General features: G+C 36.2%; 1 pseudogene; it reads right to left on the reverse strand.

Annotated features, from left to right (window-relative positions):
* Positions 1-1,582: 1,582 nt before the first annotated feature.
* Positions 1,583-21,702, reverse strand: LOC106730880 (annotated as a pseudogene).
* Between the last annotated feature and the right edge of the window lie 2,651 nt (positions 21,703-24,353).

A 24,353-nucleotide genomic window follows, 5' to 3' on the forward strand; every position in this document is an offset into this window, starting at 1 on the left:
GTCAGTTAATTTACTTTACGTAGAAACATCTGCCAACTTTTACCTGATGTGATTTGTGAGTTGTTTTTAATGAATGATTGATTAACAGTTGAGTATTATATGTAACAATAAAATATTTTGCATTTTATTGATATGTTTATATTGGCAAAGATTATTCCTCTGCTAAACAAAGATATGGTAGAGTTGAGGATCAAGCTTATTTCATTGGAGCCAGTTCAAGTAAAAAAAAATGAAATATTGATATAATAAAATGGCTACATTAATTGTTTTTGGAAAACATAACCAACATCCCCTCTTTGGGAAAATTACCTCATTGGACAAATATATGATCTTTCTGACAATGGTCTTTATGTTAATAATGTCTATAATACTCTTAGTCAGAAACTCAGAGACTATATCTCACTTTTTGAACGTAGGCAGCATTTGCAAAATATTGGTAACCATTCGCATGAATCTGACATGGCCCAAGGCAGCTTTCTTGTTGTAAAAATAAAAATGTACTGTGTTTCAATCACTTAAACACTCTCCACTAAAACTGATCTCTTCTCACTGCCTGCCCTCATCAGTTAGAATAATGAATAGCATAATTAACTCTTTATTACAAATATTCTGGACAAGTACAAGAGGGATCGGGATCTTTGTTTTATAAATGAGGAGCTCAAGCTTCAATAGGGTCATAAAGTTAGCCCAAGATGACATAAGAAGACTTGGAAGCCCAATTCAGTTCTCCTCTATCTATATATACGTACAAAACTTCTATCAGCTCTTCCTAGAAATATCAACACCAAATTAAAGTTCCAGCAATTAAAGCCTATGGCCTTAAAAATTATCCTCATTTATTATGAAAGACGTCATATATTTGAATATACAGTTTTCTTCTAAGTTGAATGTGTACTGTTTGCTCATAATGTGAAAGGTACACTCTGCCTCTTTGACCTTCAGTACAGCAGCAGTTCTCTCCTAGGAAGCGATGTTGCACTTTGGCTTCTAGAAAAGGGTACAGTTGTAATATGATTTCTGTGTTAATGTTTCCTTCCATAAGTTATGTTGCTTCTTCTGCTCCCATTATGGTTGGGACTGAATATAGTTCTCCGTGGTGTACAAAACTCAGAGTGAAATAAATCAGGGCAGATAGGGCTTTTGAGAAAAATGTATCTGCCTCCTTGCTTAGGTAGTTGAATGTGAAAAGATGTAATATATTTAAAACAAAAACAAAAACTCATCAGCGAGAGGGAAATCAAACTAGGCAAGATGGCTGTTAAAGGACAAAATACCATCCCTAAGATTTCTGAAAAAAAAAACCAAAAACTGGCATATTTGAGAAGCTATCTTTTTTGAGAGACCTTTATAGAGGATTCAGGAAAGAATACGAGAATATTGGAGAAATTGCAGGTTTGATTCCAGACTGCCCTAATAAAGCACATATCACAATAAAGCAAGTCACACAATTATTTTTTGGCTTCCCAGTGCATATAAAAGTTATGTTTACACTATACTGTAGCCTGTTAAGTGTTCAATAGCATGATGTCTTAAAAAACAATGTACATACTTAAATTAAAAGTATTCTATTGCTAAAAATGTGCTAACCATCATCTGAATCTTCAGCAAGTTGTAATCTTTTTGCTGTTGGAGAGTCTTGCCTTAATGTTGATAGCTGCTGACTGATCAGGGTAGTCATTGCTGAAGGCTGGGCTGGCTGGAGTAATTTCTTAAAATAAGACAGTAATGGAGTTTGCCACATTGATTGACACTTCCTTTTGCAAATGATTTTTTCTGTAGCATGCAATGCTGTTTGACGGTATTTTACCCACAGTAGAACTTCTTTCAAAATTGGAGTCCGTCCTCTCAAACCCTGATGCTGCTTCATCAACTAATTTGACGTTATGTTCTAAATCTTCTTTTGTCATTTCAACAGTCTCCACAGCATTGTTATGAGAAGATTCTATCTCAAGAAACCAGTTTTGCTCATCTGTAAGAAGCAACTTCTCACCTGCTAGAGTTTTATCATGACTTTGCAGCAATTCAATTCTCTATTTTCAGGCTCCACTGCTAATTCTAGTTCTCTGGCTACTTCCACCGCATTTGCAATTACTTCTTCTACTGCAGGCTTGAACCCTTAAAGTCACTCATGAGTGTCAGAATCAATTTCTTCCCTACTCCTGCTAATGTGGGTACTTTGACCTCTTCCCATGAATCACAAAAGTTCTTACTGGCGTCTAGAATGGTGAATCCTTTCCAGAAGGCTTTCACTGACGTTGGCCTGATCCTTCAGAGAAATCACTATCATAATTAATGATAGCCTTACAAAATGTATTTCTTAAATAACAAGGCTTGAAAGTCAAAATGACTCCTGGATCCTTGGGCTTGTTAAGCAGGAATGGAAACAGCATCTCATTGTGCATCTAGATCAGAGATATTGAGTGACCAGGCTCATTGTCAGTGAACAGTAATACTTTGAAGGCAGTCTTTTTTTTTTTTTTTTTTTTTTTCCTGAGCAGTAGGTTTTAACAGTGGGCTGAAAATATTCAGAAAACCATATTGCAAACAGATGAGCTGTCCTCCAGCCTTTGTTGTTCAATTTATAGAGCATGGGAAGAGGAGATTGAACAGAATTCTTAAGGCACCTAGGATTTTCAGAATGATAAGTCAGCACTGACTTCAATTTAAAGTCACCAGCTGCATTAGCCTCTAACAAGAGAGTCATTCTTTCATTTGAAACTTTAAAGCCAGACATTGACTTCTCCTCTCTAGCTATGAAATCCCTAGATGGCATCCTCTTCCAGTATAAGGCTGCTTCATCTACATTGGAAAGTCTGTTGTGTAGTGCAGCTACCTTCATTAATCACCTGAGCTAGATCTTCTGGGTAACTTCCTGCAGCTTCCACATCAGCGCTTGCTTCTTCACCTCGCACTTCTGTGTTATGGAGATGGTTTCTTGCCTTAAACTGCATGAGCCAACGCCTGCTTTTCTTCTGCATCTTCCTCACCTCTCTTAAACTTCATAGCCTGGACAAGCATTAGAGCCTTACTCTGGATTAGGCCTCGGCTTAAGGCAATGTTGTGGCTCATTGGATCCTCTGTCCAGACCAGTAAAATTTTCTTCACGTCAGCAATAAGGCTATTTTGCTTTCTTATCATTCGTATGTTCACTGGACTGACACTTTTAATTTCCTTCAAAAGCTTTCCCTTTGCATTCACAACTAAGTTAACTGTCTGGTACAAGAGGCGTAGGTGACATAGAGACAAATGCTGTTGTAAAAATGTAGCTGTAGACTTGCTCAACACAGGGTTGCCACAAACAGTTCATGAAAGGTGTAATAACTGTGAAGTGCAATAAATCAGAGCACAATAAAATGAGGTAGGCCTGTACAGACTCAGTCTAGGTGCAGGAAAGATCATCAGAGACAGAAACAGTATGTTTTAGATGGCGTCAAAAATGAACTAGAAAAGCTTCCATTTAACAAACTATAACCTGACCTAATAAGGGTATGTAAACCACCTTGTAGAAAAAGCAATTGTTTGCACTAACATTTCAGTAGTATTACTTCAGCTTCCTGGAAAACATTTTATACCATATCAAGAATGCATTCATTGTTGTTTTTTACCTCATTAAATAATATTTTTATCACAAATAATATGGGTAACATTTACTGTGTATTCTCTACAATTCATGGTTTAAAGTGATTTGCCTAAGATGACACACTTAAAAATTGCAAAGCAAGCCTCTGAGACAGGTACAAAGGAAACTGAGCCCTTGTGAAATTAAGCAACTTGCCCATGGAGGAACTGGGGTTCAAACCCAGACAGTCCGGTTCTAGACTCTGCTCTTAACCTGCCATGCTCTCTTGTTTTCCAAAGCAACAATACTAACATGCAGTGCTTAGGAATAAAAACCCAGGAAGAAATGGACTTACACTCACAAAGACTAATTAAACAGAAGTTAATGAAGATATTTAGAGCATTATAGACAGGGGTAAAGAAGTCAGGAAAGGGAAATGAGACAACTGGAAACTCACCAGGAGCAGAAAGCCATTACTGCACCCATCTGAAGCAGCAAAGGTAGGGAATTGTTGTAAGGAAGACGGAGGAGCCTTTTTCCTAGAGGGACACAGCACCTTGCCAAAATGTGCAACACGACAGGAAGGGAATAGGGATGGAAATACATTGACCTGTCTCTTCTACTCATCAGTCTCCTCCCGTGCATCCCACCCTCTGAACACAATTGAAAGCCAGAGCTAAAGGGGACCAGGTTGATTTAGCCCAGAGGTTCAACTTACAACAAGGCTGAGAAGGGCAGAGAAAGGATCTGTGGGTGGGACTCTGGTGGCGGCAAATGGACAATCAGAAACATATACGAAATAAAATCAGTATATGTTTGTAGATTAACAGTGGGGTTCATAAATTAATCATTATTCCCTGTTATCTATTAGGTCTTACTATATTTTAGATTGTTTCAGTAGTTATTTTCTCATTCTGATTTCTCATAGCGGATCACTGTCATAACAATCATTATAAAATTAGTATATCTCTATTATCGTAAATGGCATGCAATTCATGGGAAATTAAAACTAGCTCATTTAACAATGTATTTGAATAGAAATAGTCACGGTATTTTTAAAGTAATTGATCATACTGCAATAATCTGAGTATTATTTTTCAAGGAGCAAAAACTGTTCGTTCAGAAAGCATATGTGTAGGTTACATTTAGTTTATCATTCATATTATCAAAAATTGATTTTAGGATTAAAGTTTCTCTAATAAATTACTTATTTATTTTAAAACCGGAATGAAAAACCAATAACTCTTATAGCATATGTTTGAACAATATGGTTACCAGAGTTAACTGTGTTGAGAACACAATGTGTTGTTCTTTGAATCACACTGTGGAGTTGATAAGCAGGTTTGAACTCATAACTGACAATGCTTGGAACACGCAATACTTCTGAAAGAAAGATCCACTAATCACTATTTCACTAATGTCCAGGAAAATGAGCTCTAGAAAGTGAGACAGATCATTGCTATTTTTAATATGTTTTTTAAAACACAGTAGGATTTCCTAAAGACTTTCAGCTCAAAAAGCTTTACCAACAATTGCACATTGTGAAAACACAAAAATGAAAAGGAAAAAAGAATAGAATTTTTTTTTATCATGCTGATATGGTTTATGTAAAACCATTAGGCAATCTATGATCTCTAGCAGGGAAGATAACTAACATTTTGTTAATAATCATCAGAATATTATTTGAAGTTTTTCCCAGATGATTTGAAAATCATTTTACATGCATTATCTCATGTACTCTCACAACAGCTCTGAGAGTTAGTACTATTATTATGCATAGTTTTCAGATAATAGAGCCTGAAGTTCAGAGTGGTTCATTGACTTACCCATGGTCTCATGTGTCATAAGAATTAGAGCAGAGACTGGCCTCAAAAAGTATATTAACTCTAAATTATGCCTTTAGCATAAACTAGAATAAAAATTCCCTCAAGGGAAAGAATCTTAGTTTATAGCTATATCCCTAGTGCCTAGGACAAAATAGACATTAAAATGTTAATTGAAGAAGTAAACTTGGACCCAAGCCTACCTAATGCTGGATGTCACACTCTCAACATCCACGCTAGGCTGCATAGTAATAAAAATGAATTTGAAAGAGGTAATTAGAATGTTTGATAGTTTTTAAACGTTTACCTTGACAACTAAAAACTTATTTAGCTGTATAAACATTATATGATGGTATGATTACCTGAAACTTAAATTAATTAGAACACTAGCAAAAACTTTTGATATACATAATATATTCTTAGGTATTTTAAGTATTTTGAAAGCCATAAAGATAATATTAATATTGTACATACTGAAAAAATAAGCAAAGTGGAATCTTAGGGAAGTATGAAATAAAGGCAACGTAAAGTAAGACTGAAAACAAAACAACAGAAAAACCAAACTTTTAAAAAATGAAGTGATCTCCATTTCATACTTTTGAAAAGATTTCAAATAGGACCCTACAGAGTAAAAGAAATCAAATTCAGAATTCTAATTTCAATGTGATAACTCACATAGCCAATCTTTAGAATAATAAATTAAAAATTCATAGATATTTCTCAGCATTCTTCAACACATTTTATTGAAATTTATTAAAAATTCAGTAAGTTGATAGTGTGATAAATCCTTACTAAAATAGACTGTATTTTTTCATGCCAAACTCTCTTTAGAGGACATTTTTTAATATATTATTTCTCTACATATTGCCCCAAAGATTTAGAGATAAAGACTAGAAATATCCAATTAACAGATCATGGGGAACATTAGTTTTAAATTAGCTAGCTCAGTTGTATATAGCAAATATTTCAGTCCTAACCATATTAAACAATGAATTCCTATAAAATGAAAATGACTCATATGATATGAATTATATGAGACTGTGTCCTAATTATTCTTTCAAATATTTTGTTTGCTCTCATATAGCAATAACTTGAAAAAAGAAAATTAAAAAAAAATTTCATTTTGTACTTGTATGTGTGCTTATGATTGCCTTAACCTGCATTTAACTTTAACTTTTAACAGTACAAAGTCATTCATGATTTCTGGAATACATTTTATTTAGAATGGTATTTTAACCCACATGAAACATTTTATCTGTAACTTGAAAAATTTTTAAAAATCTTTTAAAAATTAATGTTAGTTCTGTCTTTAATATTGCATCTGATTAAAAACATTACTTTTGCAGAATGTTGATTTGGAAAAGTGAAGCCTGGTTAAGAGATGATATATGTCTATGAAAGAAAATGCTCACATAAGAAAAAGATTAAGCCATAACATGTAATGATGAATGATCAAAAGGAACCTTGAAATTTAATTTTATTTTAAGAAAAAATGAGAAAAAGTACGAATTGATTTTCCTTAATCATTCTGAAGTATTTTGGGACTTTAGCATAATCACCATTAGAAGACCCCTGGAGCTTTCAAAGAGTTATATACATAGCAAAATCAAAAAGAAAACACCAAAAACTCAAGAAAAGAATAAAATAATTCAGTGACTAGATGAAACAAAATCGTTAGTCTAATGCTGTGTTTCCAAGGAGTGCTGTGACTATAATCACTGAAGACAGGTAGAAAAGGTCTTTTTACCCCAGGTCATGCTGAGCAATTGTGTTCTTTACTTCAAGAGTGGTATTGAAACCCAGACGGTGGAACTCTTTACCTCTGTCTCTTAAGGCTGACCTGGTTCTTGTTTATGTATATTTTTAACAATTTTATTTTTGGAATAGGTAAGAAGATGCCAGGGGAAGTAAAAGAACTTTGTTTTGCTTTTCACTTGTAAATGAAACATAAGCAGGTGCTCAGTAAGCAAATTAAATGAATACCTACAGGCATTCTGGATGGCTGTGGGGGTGAGAGGGAGCTGAGAGGAAAGACACAATGCCTGCTCTTAAGTGGCTATGGAAAGACAGAAAAGTAAATTGAAAGTGTATAATTCTCCTTGTGGATATGGAGATAAAGGATGCTTTGCAAGCACCTAGGAGGTTTGCTGGATGAGGAGACAAGATGCCTGAGATGGAAAAGTAGGAAGAATAAGAGTCAGCCAATAGATGAACAGAAGAGAGCAAGTTCTTTTCACAGGGAAAAATGTTTTAAGATGTAGCTATTGCTTAGTACTATAAGAAAGTAAATTGTGTACTTTTTATGTATTTATAAAAGTTATATACATATTATAAGTATATGTTATAAAATATAAGATATATACATTATATATGCTAAGTTATGTATTATGATATAAATGTATGTTAAACAAAATACTAAGTTTTATATACATGTGTCTGAGTGCACGTGTTTGTATTTGTGTTTAGGTAGAAGAAAGTCAGAGAATGCTTTTGAGGTTTGTATGGCATTCTAAGTATTTTAAACTGAAATGTTATGGAAATTACCAAAGAGACTGAGGGAAAAAAGTAAGAATATGAGATTTATGTTTCAAAAAACCCAGTGGTACCTCTCTCAGAATTGATTTGAAAGGAACACAATATGAAATAAAGAGATAAAGGGAATTTTACATTAAGGCAGGCAAGAAGTGATGAAGGAGGAGAAATTCATTTGTTTAAAAATTAGAAATTGAGGCAGGAGGGTACAGCTCAGTGGTAGAGCACGTGCTTAGCATGCATGAGGTCCTGGGTTTAATCCCAGTATCTCCATTAAAAAATAAACAAATAAAAACCTAGTTATCTACCTCACCCCTGGAAAAAAATAGAAATTGGAGTCAGACTTTTAAGATTCCAGACCCTCCATATGTCAATCCTGTGACCTTGGATAACTACTAAAACTTTCTAAACCTCAATATAGATGTAATAGTAGCATAAAGCTCTATAAAGAGAATATAAATAACCTATTTGGAGCATAATAGTTATTATTTTAATAAGACAAAAATACAGCTTTTTTGAAGTAAAATATGTACAATAAACTTCACATATTTTCAATGCACTAATTTTTCGTTCAAGTTTGATATATTTATACAACCATGAAACTAACACTGCAATCACTATAATGAACACCTACACCCTTAAGATTTTCCTCATGCTTCATTGTAATCCATATTATTTAAATCTCTTTAAAGATAATCAACTTTTTAGTTTTTAACATTTTATTTTGAACTATGAATTCATACAGAGTTACAAAATAGAGTAAAGATAGTTACCCAGTGCTCTTTACCTAGTTTCCCAAAATGGATACATCTTATATAATTGTAGCACAATAGCAAAACCTCAAAACTGACTCCCCTGCAATGTGTGTGTTTATGTCATTTTATCACATGTGTAGAATTATGTAACCACAACCACAATCAAGATATAGAGCCTTTCTATCGCCACAAAGTTCTCTCTTATGCTATCCCCTTATAGTTCTACCAATTTCTCCTTTCACTATGCCTCCCTCTTGGCAATCAACAATCTGTTTTCATCCCTGCAATTATATCATTTCAAAAATGCTGTATAAATGAAATCATACAGTAAGTGATCTTTTGATATTGGCTTTTTAAAAAATAGCATATTACTCTTGATATCCAAGTTGCCACATGCATCAACAGTTCATTATGGTATTGTTCAGCAGTATTCTATAGTATAGTTGTGCCACACTGCTATGAACAACCATGTGTAGGTTTTTATTTATGTATTTTTTTTTAGAAAACTGATGGATCTTTTTTGCAGACTGGATGTATCATTCTGCATTCTTACCAGTCAACATGTATGAGTGTTCCAGCTTCTTTGAATCCTTATCAGCATTTGCTATTGTCATTTTTTTTTAAAATTTACATGTTCTAAAATGTGTGTAGTGATATCTTATCATGGTCTTAATTTGAATTTCCTTGATGATGTTGGACACTTTTTAACGTGTTTATGTCCCATCTGTATATACTCCAGTATCTGTTCCATATCTCTAGTCTATTTTCTAATGGGTTGTTTTTAACTATTGAATATTGAGAGCTCTTCAAGTATTATAAATAAAAGTTTTTTGTAAGATACTTGGTTTAAAATATCCCTTCCCACTTTGTAGCTTGTCTTTTCATCCTCTTACCAGGGATTTCTCCCGAGAAAACTATTTAATCTCAGTAAGTCAAATTTATCATTTTTTTCTTCTACGGATTGTATTTGTGTCAGGTCTAAAAACTCTTCCCCAAGTCCTAGAGCCCAGATTTTATCCTATGTTTTCTACTAAAAGTGTTCGTTTTATGTTCTGCATTTAAATCTATGATCCATTTGAGAAGTGACTGTATAAAGTCAGGGTTCACTTCTGTATTATGTTTTACACACACACACAGACACGTGCACACACATACACACATATTTGTACACTTACATATACCAAAGTTTTTAGCTGTTTTCAACAAAAGGATTATGGGAAAGCATGTCTATTCCATCTTTACAGAAATGGAAGTTCCCCCAAAATTGACCTTGGAAAACACAATAAAAGCAATGGATTGTGTAGCTTATTATATATGTAAAATTAAAATATATGTCAGCAATACCACAAAGGCAGACGAGGAGAAACGTATACTATAAACACAAACACAACCAATAAAAATAAATAAAGAGGTATGGCTAATAAGCCAAAAAGTTATAAACTATAATCATAAAATATATTCAATTAATTCATATGAATGCAGAAAATGTGAACAAAGAACAGATAGGACTTTTATAAAATAAATAGCAAGATGGTAAATTTATTAAACATATCACTCATTAAATTACATGTAAAAGGTCAACATATCCAAATCAAAAGTCACCAATTATTAGAATGAATTTAGAAGCACGGTACATCTGTTAGGCAGTTGAATAGAAATAAGCACCAGGCAGGGTGAGAGGAGGGGAAAGGAGCAACCCGGAAAATAACGATGCACCTGTGCTCTGGATAAGGCACTCCAAAAACTTACTTTCTCTAAATGAGGCCCAGCAAAGAAGCTGCCTAGGATCAATCGCTGGGCTGTGCAATAGAGAGAAGGACCTGGCTTAACCTGACCCAGTGCTCATTAACACATAAATAAATAATTAATGTAATTAACACTGCAGTTTGAGCCCCTCCCATAGGTTTCTCCATGTGCTTCCTGGGCAAGAACCTGCACAAAGGGATGGGCGTGCCTGAGCACAAGGAACTGAGCCGTAAATCAATCAATCAGAAAAAACACCCCTAAGCCAGAAAATAAAAAGCAGGAAGAACAGAGGAGGGGCACCATTTTTCTCTTGGATTGGGCCGCTCCCAATTCTCAGGAATGTACTGTATTTTACTATCTTTTTACATTACCAATAAATCTCATTTATATCACTCTTTTTGTCTCTGATTAAAAATTTATTTTTTTCAGGTGACTAAGAACCGAGGTAACTTTTATTCCCCTCCTCCTGGCAACACAACTGCTGCTGCCATTAAAATTATGAGAAATAAATGTCTGTTGTTTAAGGCATCTCATCTATGGCACTGTGTTATAGCAACCTGAGCTAAGATACCTCCCTTCCTTGTATTTTGAATTAATAAAAAATAATTTTAAAATACTGTATATTTACAAAGGAAATACAAAAATCGGGTCCATTTGGGGAAGATTATCTCAGAAAGAATTATTACAAGAGTTTTAACATTGTGAGATATATAGCTGTGTTTTAACTATGCATGTTTTGTCCAAGGAATTATAGAATTCTTTATATCAGAATTAAGCTTTATTGCAAACAACAGAAATGCAGAAATTTTTTAAAAACCTTAGAGAATATTTCTTACCCCTCAGGAAAGCTTGTTATCACATTCAGAACCTTCAGGATAATTGGTATTTCTATGAAGGGAGATTCTCCAATAACTCTTTATGCTTTGTATCCCTGGGTCAGAAAATTTTAGGTATTTTTTCCAACCTAAATCCTTCCTTTTACAAATTAAGCCCTCTGGGTGCTCTTTCTTGATCTGCTTTAAAGTTATTGAACTTAAATGAAGGTTGAAAATAATCTTTGTTATTAATATATTTACTGTTAATATATCAATATTGTTTTGGTTTTAATATACTAAAAATAAGGTTAAATGCAGAAACATAAGAAGTTGCTTTTTAAAATTACAGAAAATAGTCAAATTAAGAACAAATAAAATTAAGTTTTATTGGTTACCATGAAACCTCAGGAGGAATATTTTTAATAAAACAGAAAAAACAGAAAAAACAGAAAAGATCTTAGTGAATAATGCAATGTATTCATCATTTTCATTTACCTCTGCATACATTAACAGCATTACTGATTATTTCTCAAATAAATTGGATAGAGTATTATTATTGTTTAGTGTGTCAACTTCCTTCTCCCCATCTTCCCAAAAATAAACCCACCAGAATTTACCTGTTGTTCAAGCAAAGCTAAGGTTATTAAACTTTCTACTGCAAGGAAGAACACCACCTTGATAGTAACTCAGTAGAGGACTAAAAGATGGTGATTAGCGGATATTTATCAGCTTAGGGTTTGACAGTAAATAGGTTAAAGCACATTATCACAAATGGGGAACAAATCAGAATTGGGCAAAGTTCAGCCTTTAGTATTGGTGAGGATCTTGAAGCAAATTTTGATGAGTAAAACAATTGTTCGAAAGCAAGCTTTTTGCCCAAGTTACTAATCAATTGCCATGAAAACAAACTGTTTCCCCAAAGAGGTAAACTATTTGCTCCCCCCAAAATTGTTTCATAGAGATTCCTGAAGTAAATACTTAAGCAGTTTATTTCCAGGCTTACCCGCTTGGGCAAGAATTTTTTACAGTAAATATTTAAGAAATGTTGGTAATTGATCCCAACTCTGTCTTCATATTAAGATGGACTTTTCTTGGAGAAACTCATTGAGAATCCAGGCTCCTCTTTCTTTTGCTACTAGGTAGTGAGGCATATGTTAAGTCACTAGGCTGTCTGCTCTGTTGGCTTAAGGCGTTAGGGCTTGAGGAAAAAACAATTGTATGCAACTTGTTTATGCTGTAGTCGTTGGAATTACATACAATTGCCATATTTGAAACGTAAGAGCCCAACTGACTCTGAGCAATACATTTTAAATAGAAAACTGAATTTTACAAGGAAGCACTACAGTTTCTGAATCAGATCTGCTCAGTGAATATCTAGACTATAGTTAGTCAAAACGATTGAAATTTACATCCATTGACCATCTTTTTAAGGTTGCTTCAGGCAGCAGGAAATGCATCTAGTTTGTGCTGTGAGATCATTTGTGTTACAAACCAAATTTTTGGTAGAATAATTGCTCTTCCTTTGAACAGGCAGGACAAGTTCCAGATCCTGGGCTGGTACTTTTTATAGGCTTTCAAGATTAAAACTAGCTCTCTCCCCATCCTCAGTGTGTGGCTTACTCTTGCTTGTGGAAGTGAGATACTAAAATTTTTTTCTGCCATTTGGGCTCGAGTATTATTATTTTTATCATTATTATTATTATTTCCTTCACCAGGTCAGAGAAGGGAACATGTATCATTAAAATTTTCCTGTATTTTACTTATTTATGTGACACTGGATTCACAATGCAAAGTCTGATTATTAATGAGATATAACATGATTTTGCTTCAATTCACGGGAATCAGAAACTTGTCATTAAAGTAATACATGCTACCATCTCTCTGGAAGTCTAGTGTAGAATTTAACCCAGCGGTCTGCTGGAACCACGATCTAATGTCCCAATTCTGTTTTGCATTGGTGACAAAGAAGAAACAGACCTTGGTCCTAAATTTTTTTTTTCAGAATTTCTAACCACATTTTAACAACATCCAGCTATTTGTGACTTTTTCTTTGAGGATCTACTAAAGATTATATAAGGGGATATGTGTGGGGGTTTATGTCACAGACCACAAAACATAGCTTTTTAAATCTTCATCCAGTATATCTATTCTCTCTAACTCCCTCTCCCTACCACTAATAATTATCTTCTTCCCTCACTTGTGATTCTCCCCAGCCTCGGTTGAATAGAGGGACTTAACTCTGTCCCAAGCTTATACCACATGCATGGTGCTCCTTAATTCCTTCTGATTTCTCTCCTGCTTGTGTGGCCAGAATGTCCGCATCACACCTGGGGGAGGGTTGCTGGGCCCAAGAATCCCAACAGCCTGGCAGGATCCGCAGCCCTGGCAGGGGGTGCCAGGCACAGGGGTACCCATTAAAAAGCTAGCACATCACTGCATGTGAGCTGCAGTGTTTGGAAAAAAAAAAGTATCAGCAGAGATTCTGCTTAATACTCACCATGGCCCCTGGAGAAAGCTTATTGCCCATTTAATGTTATTTGGGCACAACAGAGATCCCTTTGAATTCATCCCCATTGGAGTGGGAGCTGGATAGTGAAAAGAAGGCTGTCTTGAGCTCCCCTCCATAGCACTTTATTCATCTGACTTAAAAAAAAAAAAGTGATTCAAAACACATGTAGGTGCTCAGAGGGACATCACTGGTTTTTATTTGTTTGTTTGTTTTTTGTTTTTCAAGAAAGAAACTAAGCTGCTTTACTCATGAATAAAAATAAACAAAGGAAGTCCCACTTACCACAGTAATTACAGATCTCTTCTTCTAATACTTGTGAAAAAAATTTTTTAATAACACCTTCTGCCTGAGAGGTGAGATACTAGTAATTAAATGGCTCTTAGGGAAGAGGTTGGTATGTAAATATAGATGCAGATGCTGAGAGAATCAGCTCATTTTCTGAAAAACTAATTGGAGCTTGTGAAGCCGGATGAAAATCATTTTGTTTTTAAAAAGTTCACAGACAACAGAGGGTAGCCGGGACTGTTCTAATGCTAGAAACTCCTTCCATCGACTCTTTTTAATATATACCACAAAATATGCATGGCTTATAATCCTTTGAAACCCCTGGGTGCACTGAATAGGTGCTCAGCTGTGTCTGTCTTGGCATGGGGTGGAGGGTCATCCAGGTGTATGAGCAGCAGTCCATCCCTAGGTTACATTTGCTGTTCATATACATCTATCCTCAGCCTCAACCCCTCAATTCCGCTGTAAAAATCTCTTATCTTAGGTTACAAAACATACCTGGCTAAAATCAAATAATAAAATGCCAGCGGTATGAAATTCTCAAACTTTATAGAATACAAAAAATCTGATCACTGCAAACATCCTTCCATGACCAAATTCTATATCCCCTCAGAACTTGTAAGATTAACCTCTCCTATCATGTGCACACAGAGAATGTGATATCCAAAAATAAAATCACTGGCTGCATTTTCCAACTTTCTTCTGCTTCTCTGTTTCAGTCAAGGGTGGCTTATTCAGAAATATTTTTCAAGAACAGATTTCTTCAACATCAGAGGTGGTCTGCAGTATTTTTCTTAGAACCATTCATTAAGCAGTTTCTAACTGGCGTCTCTCTAACTTGTGTGTCCTTCATTTTACATTTTTCAGAAGATGAAGAATAAGTACAAGAAGATAAAGAACTATTTTCACCAAATTCAGAAAACACAACTGAGATCTCAAATCAAACATGGGAATCGCAAAATCATTTCATCAATTGTCTCTTAAAACAGTATTTCACTAACAAAAGAGGCATTCTTAATATTAAAGGCGTTAAGTATATTTTGTCCCAAATTGCTGTTAAAAAGCCTGGAGTAAACATCTGCAGGGAGAAATGAAGAAAAGAGAATAAAGCTATGGGATATATGACAAAGGCTTGGGGAAGGGGGAGAGAGAGAAAGAGAGAAGCAGAGAGAAAGAACAGAGGAACAAAAATGAAAAGTTCCAGCCTGAGTCTACCTTGTGTTTATTTAAAGCTCATTAGTGAGAAATTCCCTGTCAAGGGGGTAATTATCTCACTAACATTGCCATACCTTGGGCAACAAAAAAACCACACACCATTTAACTCTTCTCCTTAGAGGCAAATATGAAATAATCTTAGCTTGTGGTATTTTTTCCAATTATAAACTTGCAACTAGTGGATAAAAAGTTCAGGAGATCTGATGCACAGCATTGTGATGATAGTCAGCAATACTACGTAACAGGCATATCTCATTTTTATTGCACCTCACAGATAACTGTGTTTCTTACAAAGTCAAGATTTGTGGCAACCCTGCATCAAGCAAGTCTATCGGCACCATTTTTCCAACAGCATTTGCTCACTTCATGTCTCTGTGTCACATTTTGGAACTGCCCACAATACTGCAAACTTTTTCGTAACTATTATATTTGTTATGGTGATGTGGGATCAGTGATCTTTGATGTTACTACTCTAATTATTTTAGGGCACCATGAACCACACCCATATTAGACAGGGAGCTTAATAAATACTGCTCCACGACCTGGCAGTCCCCACGTCTTTCTCCCTCTCCTTAGGCCTCTCTATAAAATAATATTGAAATTAGGCCAGTTGAAAACCTTATAATGGCCGCTAAGTGTCCGAGTGAAGGAAAAGTCGTATGTCTCACTTTCAATCAAAAGCTAGAAATGATTGGGTTTAGCGAGGGAGGCTTACTGAAAGCTGAGGTTGGTGGAAAACCAGGGCTCTTGCACCAGTCAGTGAGCCAAGTTGTGAACGCAAAGGAAAAGTTCTTGAAGAAAATTAAAAGCGCAACTTTACTGCACACACAAAGGAGAAGAAAATGAAACAGCTTGATTGCTAACATGGAGAAAGTGTTAGTCCTCTGGATAGAAGGTCTAACCAGTCACAGGGTTCCGTTGAGCCAAAACTCCGACTCTTAGGGAGTTACTTAGAGCAAGACCCTGACTCTCTTCAATTCCATGAAGGTGGAAGGAAGTGAGGAAGCTGCAGAAGAAAAGTTTGAAGCTAACAGAGCTTCATGGGTTCATGAGGTTTAAGAAAAAAGCCATCTCCTTAACATAAAATGCAGGGTCAAGCAGCAAGTGCTGACGTAAAAGCTGCAGCAAGTTACCAGAAGATGCTAGATAATTAATGAAGGTGGCTCCACTAAAGAACAGATTTTCAGTGTGTATAAAGCAACTCGATACCGGAAAAAGGTGTCATTTAGCACTCTCCTAGCTAGAATGCCTGGCTTCAAAATTTCAAAGAATAGGCTGGCTGTCTTGCTGGGGGCTAACACAGCTGGTGGCTTTAGGTTAAAGCCAGGGCTCATTTACCATTCCTCAAATCCTAGGACCCTTAAGAATTATGCTCATTCTACTCTGCCTCTGCTGTCTAAATGGAACAACAAAGCCTGGAGGACAGCACATCTGTTTACAACATGGTTTCCTGAATATTTTAAACCCACTCTTGAGAACTACTGTTCATAAAAAAGAAAAAAAAAAAGATTCTTTTCAAAATATTACTCTTCACTGACAATGAACCTGGTCACCCAGTGTCTCTGAGGGAGAAGTACAATGAGTTGGGGATGCTATATTCATGCCTGCTTAACACGACATCCATCCTGCAGCCCAGGGATCAAGGAGTCATTTTGATTTTCAAGCCTTATTATTTAAAAAATACATTTTGTAAGGTTATAGCTGTTGCCATAGACAGTGATTCCTCTGTTGGATCTGAGTAAAGTAAATGGAAACCTTCTGGAAAGAATTCACCATTCTAGATGCTGTTAAGAACATTTGTGATTCATGGGAAGAGATCAAAATATCAACATTCACTGGAGCGTGGTAGAAATAGCACGATTAGAATTAATTAATTAATAAGGATAAAACTTTAACGGATGAAGAGTTGCTTCTTATGGATGAGCAAAGGGAGTAAAATCTATTGGTAAAAATTCTGTAAAGATTGTTGAGATGGCAACAAAGGATTAAGAATATGTCATCGACTTAGTTAATAAAGCCCAGGCTTGAGAGGATTGACTCCAATTTTAAAAAGACTTTCCTACCTTGGGTGAAATGCTATCAAACAGCATTGTATTCATTCTACAGAGAAATCATTCTTGAAAGGAATAGTCAATCAATGTGGCAAAATTCATTGCTGTCTTATTTTAAGAAATTGCCACAGCTTCCCAAACTGCCAGCAACCACACCCCTCATCAGTCAACAGCTCTCAACAATGAGCTAAGACCCTCCACCAGCAAAAAGATTTAGGACTCACTGAAGCTTCAGGTGAAGGTTAGCACTTTTTAGTAATAAAGAATTTTTAAATTTAGGTATGTACATTTTTAAAAATTTAATAGTATTGCACACTTAATAGACTAGAGAATGTCTCCAATATAACTTTGTTTTAGGTGATTCATTTATTTCTCTCACTTTTCCTCTTTTGCTAATAGAATTTGGAAGATTTTACCCTGTCCATCTTGACACTTAACTTTTTTTCTCCACCACTAAAAATTTATTTTTCATCAATCACCATACAGTTGATCCCCTTTACCAATTTTTCCTCCTCTTTTTCCCTTCCCCACTGGTAACTGCTGCTCTGCTCTCTGTATTTATGTGTCTGTTTTGGTTTGGTTTGATTTATTCTTTTGTTTTTTTCTCTCTCTTTTTTTTTTATTCCACATATGAGTGAATTTATATGGTATTTGTCTTTCTCTGTCTTATTTCCCTTAGCATAATACCCCCGAAGTATTGTCACATCAATATTGTTACAAATGACAAGATTTCATCTTTTTTAATTGCTGAGTAATATTCCATTGGCTATGTATATGCATATTTATATAAAACATCTTTTTTATTCATCCATTTATGGGCACTTATGTTGCTTCCATATCTTGGCTATTATAGATAACGCAGCAGTGAACACAGGGGTGCATATATATTGACAGATTAGTGTTTTCGTATTCTTTGGATAAATACCTAGAAGTGGGTAGCTGGATCATATGGTGTTTCTATTCTTAATTTTTGGAGAAACTTGCATGCTGTCTTCCATAGTGGCTGCAGCAATTTACATTTCCACCAGCATTGTATGAGGATTCCCTTTTCTCCACATTCTCACCAACTCTTGTGTAACCAAGCAGGACCTTATGGGGCCTTCCCAGGACAGACCCTTCCCCTATCCTCTGTTGTAGCTCCTCCCTGAAGTAGCTCTATGAGATAATAGTACCTCATGCATATTTCCTGAGTTTTTCAAATGCTAAAACCACCACCAAATGGAAGAAATTAACTACTTGATGATCGTGAGCAAGTAGCCCTCAGACCTTCTGGCACCTAAAGCTTGATGACCATCAACCAGAGAATTGTGCACAGCTGATCACATACCCTTCGGCTGCCCTGCCCTCTGGATGCCCCTCCCTCAGCTGGCCTCTAAAAATGCTCAGCTGCAACCCTTCAGGGAGTTCAGGGTTTTGTTTTTTTTTTTTTAGGGGGCGTGAGCTGCTTGTTTTTCTTTCTTGGCCCTGCAGGAAACCTGTCTCTGTTCCAGACTCCAACGTTTTGGTATTGTTTGGCCTCACTATGCATTGGGCACATGAACTTGGCCTCAGTAACAATTTTGGTGAAGCCAGCCAAGAGTTGACCCGTGGCCGGTTGGCCCTGGCCCTGGACAGCCCCTTCCTTGAGTCTCCAGCAGCTGCCAGAGCTCACTTCGCTCCGGGCTACAGTCCACATTCGGTGTCGCTTGGGGGTAAGTCTCTCCAGCTTGCACAGGCTGGGAATTCTCTCCACTCCATCTGAGCTCATTGCCTTGCCAGAATTGAGCCACTCTGGGTCCATTCTTTTTTGAGAGCTGAGCCAATCTGTTTGGAGGCCTCCGTCTGGGAAGGGAAGTGGAATTTTTAGACTACACCTCCTCTGATTGTCTTTCTGTGCAACCACAGCTTATTTGTTGCTTGTGTGTACCATTTTGGGGTGAGCCACTCTGGCTTGTGCAGGACGGGAAGATTCTAACACTATACCTTGGCTCATCCCTTCTGGGAAGTGAGCCATTCTGGGTTCATCTTCTTTCAGGAACCAGGACACTCTGGAAGTCTCTGGGAGTGGAAGTGGAATTTGAATTTTATCTTGTGTGTGTGTGTGAGTGTCTCAGTACTAGAGTCCAAATCCCATTCTCTCTTCCTAGTTTTGCAGAAAGTGAGGCATGAGGCATTTTGCAGAATGTGAGCCAGTGATATATATTATTGTCTAGTGGATATTTGGGAATTGAAAAAAAAAAAATCCCTGAAAATAGCCAAGATGGTTGGGTTTTATAAAAGCAGTTAGAAGAGGAATTTGCATTTCGCTTCCTGTGCCTTTGAGATACAAATGATCTACCTGGGCTCTCAAGTTAAAAATAAAAAACCTCTTTTTTTTTGTTTTAAACCTAAATGGAAAAACTGAAAATCTCTAGTTATGTGTGTTTTTACATTAAAAAAGAAATTAACTGTTATGTCTTCTTGGTGAATCGTCCCTTTATTGTTATATCCTATACTTGCACATATCATAGTGTATAAAATACATTATATTTTTGTCTCTTGTTACCTTTTTTGTCTTGAAGTCTCTGGTCTGATATGAGTTTGGCTACACCCACTGTCTTTTGGCTGCCTTTTGCTTAGAGTATCCTCTTGTTTTTTCATTTTAGACTGTTTATCTTCTGGGCTGAGATGTGTCTCCTGGAGACAGCATGTAATTGGGTTTTGTTTTTTAACCGATTCAGCCACTCTGTGTCTTTTGACTGGTGAATTCAATCCATTTATATTTAGGGTGATTTTTGAAAGGTACTGACTTAGCCCTGCCGTCTTAGCTTTCATTTTCTTGTTGCTCTGCATCTCCCTTGTTCGTTTTTCTTGTGCTTTCATCTGCCATTTTGGTTCCGTGGTTTTCTGTAATGTATTTCTCAGTTTCCTCCTTTTTATGTTTCATGATTCTGCTCTATGTTTGTTTTGTTGTTACCCTGAGGTTTGTTTAAAAGGCTCATGGATGAAATACCCCTTTTTCTGCTGATAGCATCTTATCTTTACTTACCTATATGAGTTCCATCCTTTCTCATTTTCCCTTTTATACTTTTGTTGTCTGAAATTGTTCCTTTTTATGTTGTGAGCTTTTTACCAAACTGACATGACTATAGTTTTTTTTTTTTTTTTTTGCTTTCTTTTTATCTCTTTTTAATTTTTATGGTTTAATTAAAATTAAAAAATTAAAAAAAATCTATTCAGATCAAGAGTTGCAATTTTCTGGTTCTGTTTACTTATTATCTTAATGTTTTGTGTATTTTTGCTATCTTGTTTCTGGTAAAAGAATGCCTTTCAAGGGAGGCCTTCTGCCTTTGTCTGGGAAAGTCTTTATTTCTTCGTATCTGAATGGAAACTTTGCTGGATAGTGTATTCTTGGATGACAGTTTTTACTTTCAGCATTTCAATAATGTCATTCCATTCCCTCCTGTCCTGAAGGGTTTCTGCTAAGAAGTCTGCTAATAGCTTAATAAGGGTTCCTCTGTAAATTACCATCCTTTTTTTTTGTTTTTTTTTTCTGGATGCCTTTAAATTTTTTTTTTTTTTTTTTGGCATTGACTTTTGGCAATACTAATATTATGTATCTTAGAGAAGGCCCTTTTATTTTGAGGTAATTAGGTATTCCCTTAGCTTTATGGATTTGTCTGTCTAGTTCCTTTCCCAGGTTTGGGAATTTCTCAGCTATTATTTCTTTAAATCATCTCTCTGCTTCCTTCCCTCTCTCTTCTCTTTCTGGGATACCCATTACCCTAGTGACATCCTTCTTGAAAGAGATAGCTGACAAAGAACTTCCTCATTTTTAAAATGTCTTCTGTCTCTCTACTCTTCAACTTGTTTTATTTCTTGATTTCCATCTTTGAGCTTGGAAATTCTCTCTTGCATATGTTCTGTTCTATTTCCAGTGCTTTCTAATGCATTCTTTACCTCATTGAATGAGTTCTTTGGCTCCAGAATTTCAGTTTGGTTCTCTTATAGAGTATTAATCTCTTTGGTAAAGTATTCTCTTTATGTATTCATTGTATTCCTGAGTTCATTAAACTGCCTTTCTGAATTTTCTTGTATCTCATTAAGTTTTTTTTTAATGACAGCTATTCTGAATTCTTTATCAGTTAGCTCTCAATATTCCTTGACTTTAATTCTAGTTTCTGGAGAATTACCATTTTCTTTTTGTGGTAGTTACTGTGATTTTTCATAATGCTTGATGAATTGTTCCTCTGCTGGCACATCTGAAGTTAAATGACAGGTTGGAGTCTTTTGTTCTCTGGTAGGTGCCACTATAACACAAGTTTTTGGCTTTTCTTACTTGAGCTGTCTCTGGTTATATTTGTGTTGGCACTTTCCAGCCTCCATGTCTCTCTAAGAGTGGTGGTTCGGTGTTTGTTTGTTTGTTTTTTCACTTCTTGTGCCTCCAGATTCATGGTCGCCTTGCTTCTTCCAGAGCTGCTGTTGTCACTGGGATTGTGGGCTCTCCCCTTGCGTTTGGGGTCCCCAGAGTCACAGACTCTACCAGCACTGGGAGAGGGGAGTGGTCGGGTGTGGAAGTGGGGCTGTGCAGGCGCTTCTGCTGCATCCTACGTTGTGAGACTGGTGCTCTCACCCATTGCAAGTGGGAGGACTAGAGCCCGGGCTGCAGGCGCTTCAGTGACTTGGGTCCCCGGCCCCCCTGCTACTGCTGCCCAGCTACCTGTGGCCACAAGTGCTCCTGTGATCAGGAGGCTGGAACTTGTGCACTACCTCCCCTGCTGCTACTGGGTTCTCTGAAGCTGCAGGCTGAGCTGCCACAGTTAGAGGACCAGGATTGCAGGCACCAACTCCACTGTTCCCTAGGTTCCATCTGCTCTCTGTGTTCCAGCCCACCCACCTTCAGATGTACAGCTGTGTGGAATTCTCTGGCATCCTGTTGTGTTGGGCAGAGGCACCTCTGTTGAATTGTGGATGTTCTACTGGTTGTAGATTGAAGGGGAGAGAGAAAGGTAGCGCTTCACTCTGCCATGTTGCTGATGTCACCCTAAACGTACCTTTCATATGCGCTGGGAAATCAAAAAATTTGTGTGGCTCATTTTATTGGTGATAATTGCTTTAATGCTATGGTATGGAACCAAACCTGTAATATCTCTCAAGTATGCCTGTGTATATATTTGAAAATTCCTAAGAGACTAGCTATTAACTGTTGTCACTAAAAAAGAAATAATTATGTGACATAACATAGGTGTTAGCTAAAGCTGTAACGGTAATCATTTGCAGTATATAAATGTGTCAAATCAAAACGTTCTTTCACTTTGAACTTACACAATGATATACATCAATAAAGTCAAAAATTCAGATATAGTATAAGTAAAATTACTAGATTACTAGAAAAGTAATAATAAGAGTTTATTGTGCACATAAAAGCAGTTTGCAAACTGGGAGCTCTCAAATTGACAATGGAATGATGCTCCGAGGTATATTGTTTGTAAGACAGGCTATATAGTGAGAAAACAGAGACAGTTTTATAATTTAAAGTGATTGCTTATAACATCAGAGATCTCCTGAGTGATAGAGGATGGGTTAAAAGTGGTTACTTCATGTCAGTTGTGGGGAAGAGTTTATATTTGGTTTATGATTTTCAGAGGTATTTATAAGAGCTTCATTTGTTCTGCAGAAAAGTCTAAATTTAGTTTCACTTGTATGGCTTAATTGGTTTTGTCTGCTCAGGGAATTTTCAAAACCAATCACCATTTTATATTTGACTTCAACAATTATATCTCATTTTAAAAAAATAGGGGATCTCCAAGCCTTGGACTTTCCTGGAGGCCCCCCTTCTTTTTTGTATATTTACTATATATTAATTTACCTTTATCATGGGTAAGTCATTGTGCTCTGGGCAGCCCAGTTGCAGGGCTGAATTCTAGATATGCTAGTGAAAATATATTTTAAATAAGATATTTATGTATATCATGCATATATATATAAAATATAGCATATGCATATATGCAGTGATATATTTGTAATAGAATTTCCTGTATGATTTGCATTTTTTAAAGTCACTTCTGATTCTCTCTTTCTATTTATTTAGCCCTAAAAGGATCCCCAAATCTTCTTCATATGACTTGTCTTTCTTGTTATCATGTCTTCCCTCTCCATCCACTCCTCGGAAATCCTTCCCTAACCCCTGACACCCAGTTGGATTTTCCCATCCCACAGGCACCAAAGTATAGAATCTTCTGTTAGTTCTGAATCTCCAGAATTGCTGCTTGTGTTATTGAAGCTAATATTTCAGGGTCCCTGATAAAAAGCATATATCCGTTCTGTAGTGATCCTTCAGGAATGCACTTCCTTTGCTAGACTTAGAATTCCTCTGAAGAGTTGAGCAAACTTTACCACAGTGATAGCAAAACTAAAAAGCTTTCTTATCACCTCCTCTGACGCCACAGCTAGTCCTGTCACTATTTGTTCTGCTGCTCCAAGGCACTGTCCCCCTGTGACGTGCCATCTCTCTCGTCCTCTGCATTTCTCCCTTTAGACGTTGTCTGTGGCATTAATGAAGGGGTGGCCCCATTTTTAATGTCATACAGCTTGTTAGGCAGGTTCTTGTTCTTCACCGCGTGTATGGATGACTTGTTTATTGGATTATAGTGTCTTCCTCTGATTTTCTCTTTTTCATAGTTTTGTCCTAACCAAGAACATCACATAATTTTTTTTTTAATTCACCATTTCTGATGTGCTCCTTTCAAAGCCAAGCTAATACTATTGTTTACATTCTGATAACTGAAAAGATTTTCCCACTGACAGGGCTTTTCCTCTGCCTTTGAGTAAATGTGATGTCTAGAATTTTAGAGTTGTAAGCATAGGTTGGTTTTATTTTTTAATTAGATGGTGGATTTGTGATGATGCCATTAGGTGTGTTCTTTATTACAGCCCAAGAAATTAAAACATCCTCATAATACTGTTTCCCCATTCCTTTTACCTTTTGCTTTTGCTTCTTTATTTTAAACACTATTATTTTTACTGTTTTTCAGATGCTAAAGAATGTGCATTAAGTAGGCTTCAAGTCATGACATCAAACGAATACACTTTTTACTTAAGAAAT

Source organism: Camelus ferus, chromosome 25 (genome assembly GCF_009834535.1).
Source record: "Camelus ferus isolate YT-003-E chromosome 25, BCGSAC_Cfer_1.0, whole genome shotgun sequence".
Classification (NCBI taxonomy): Eukaryota; Metazoa; Chordata; class Mammalia; order Artiodactyla; family Camelidae; genus Camelus; species Camelus ferus.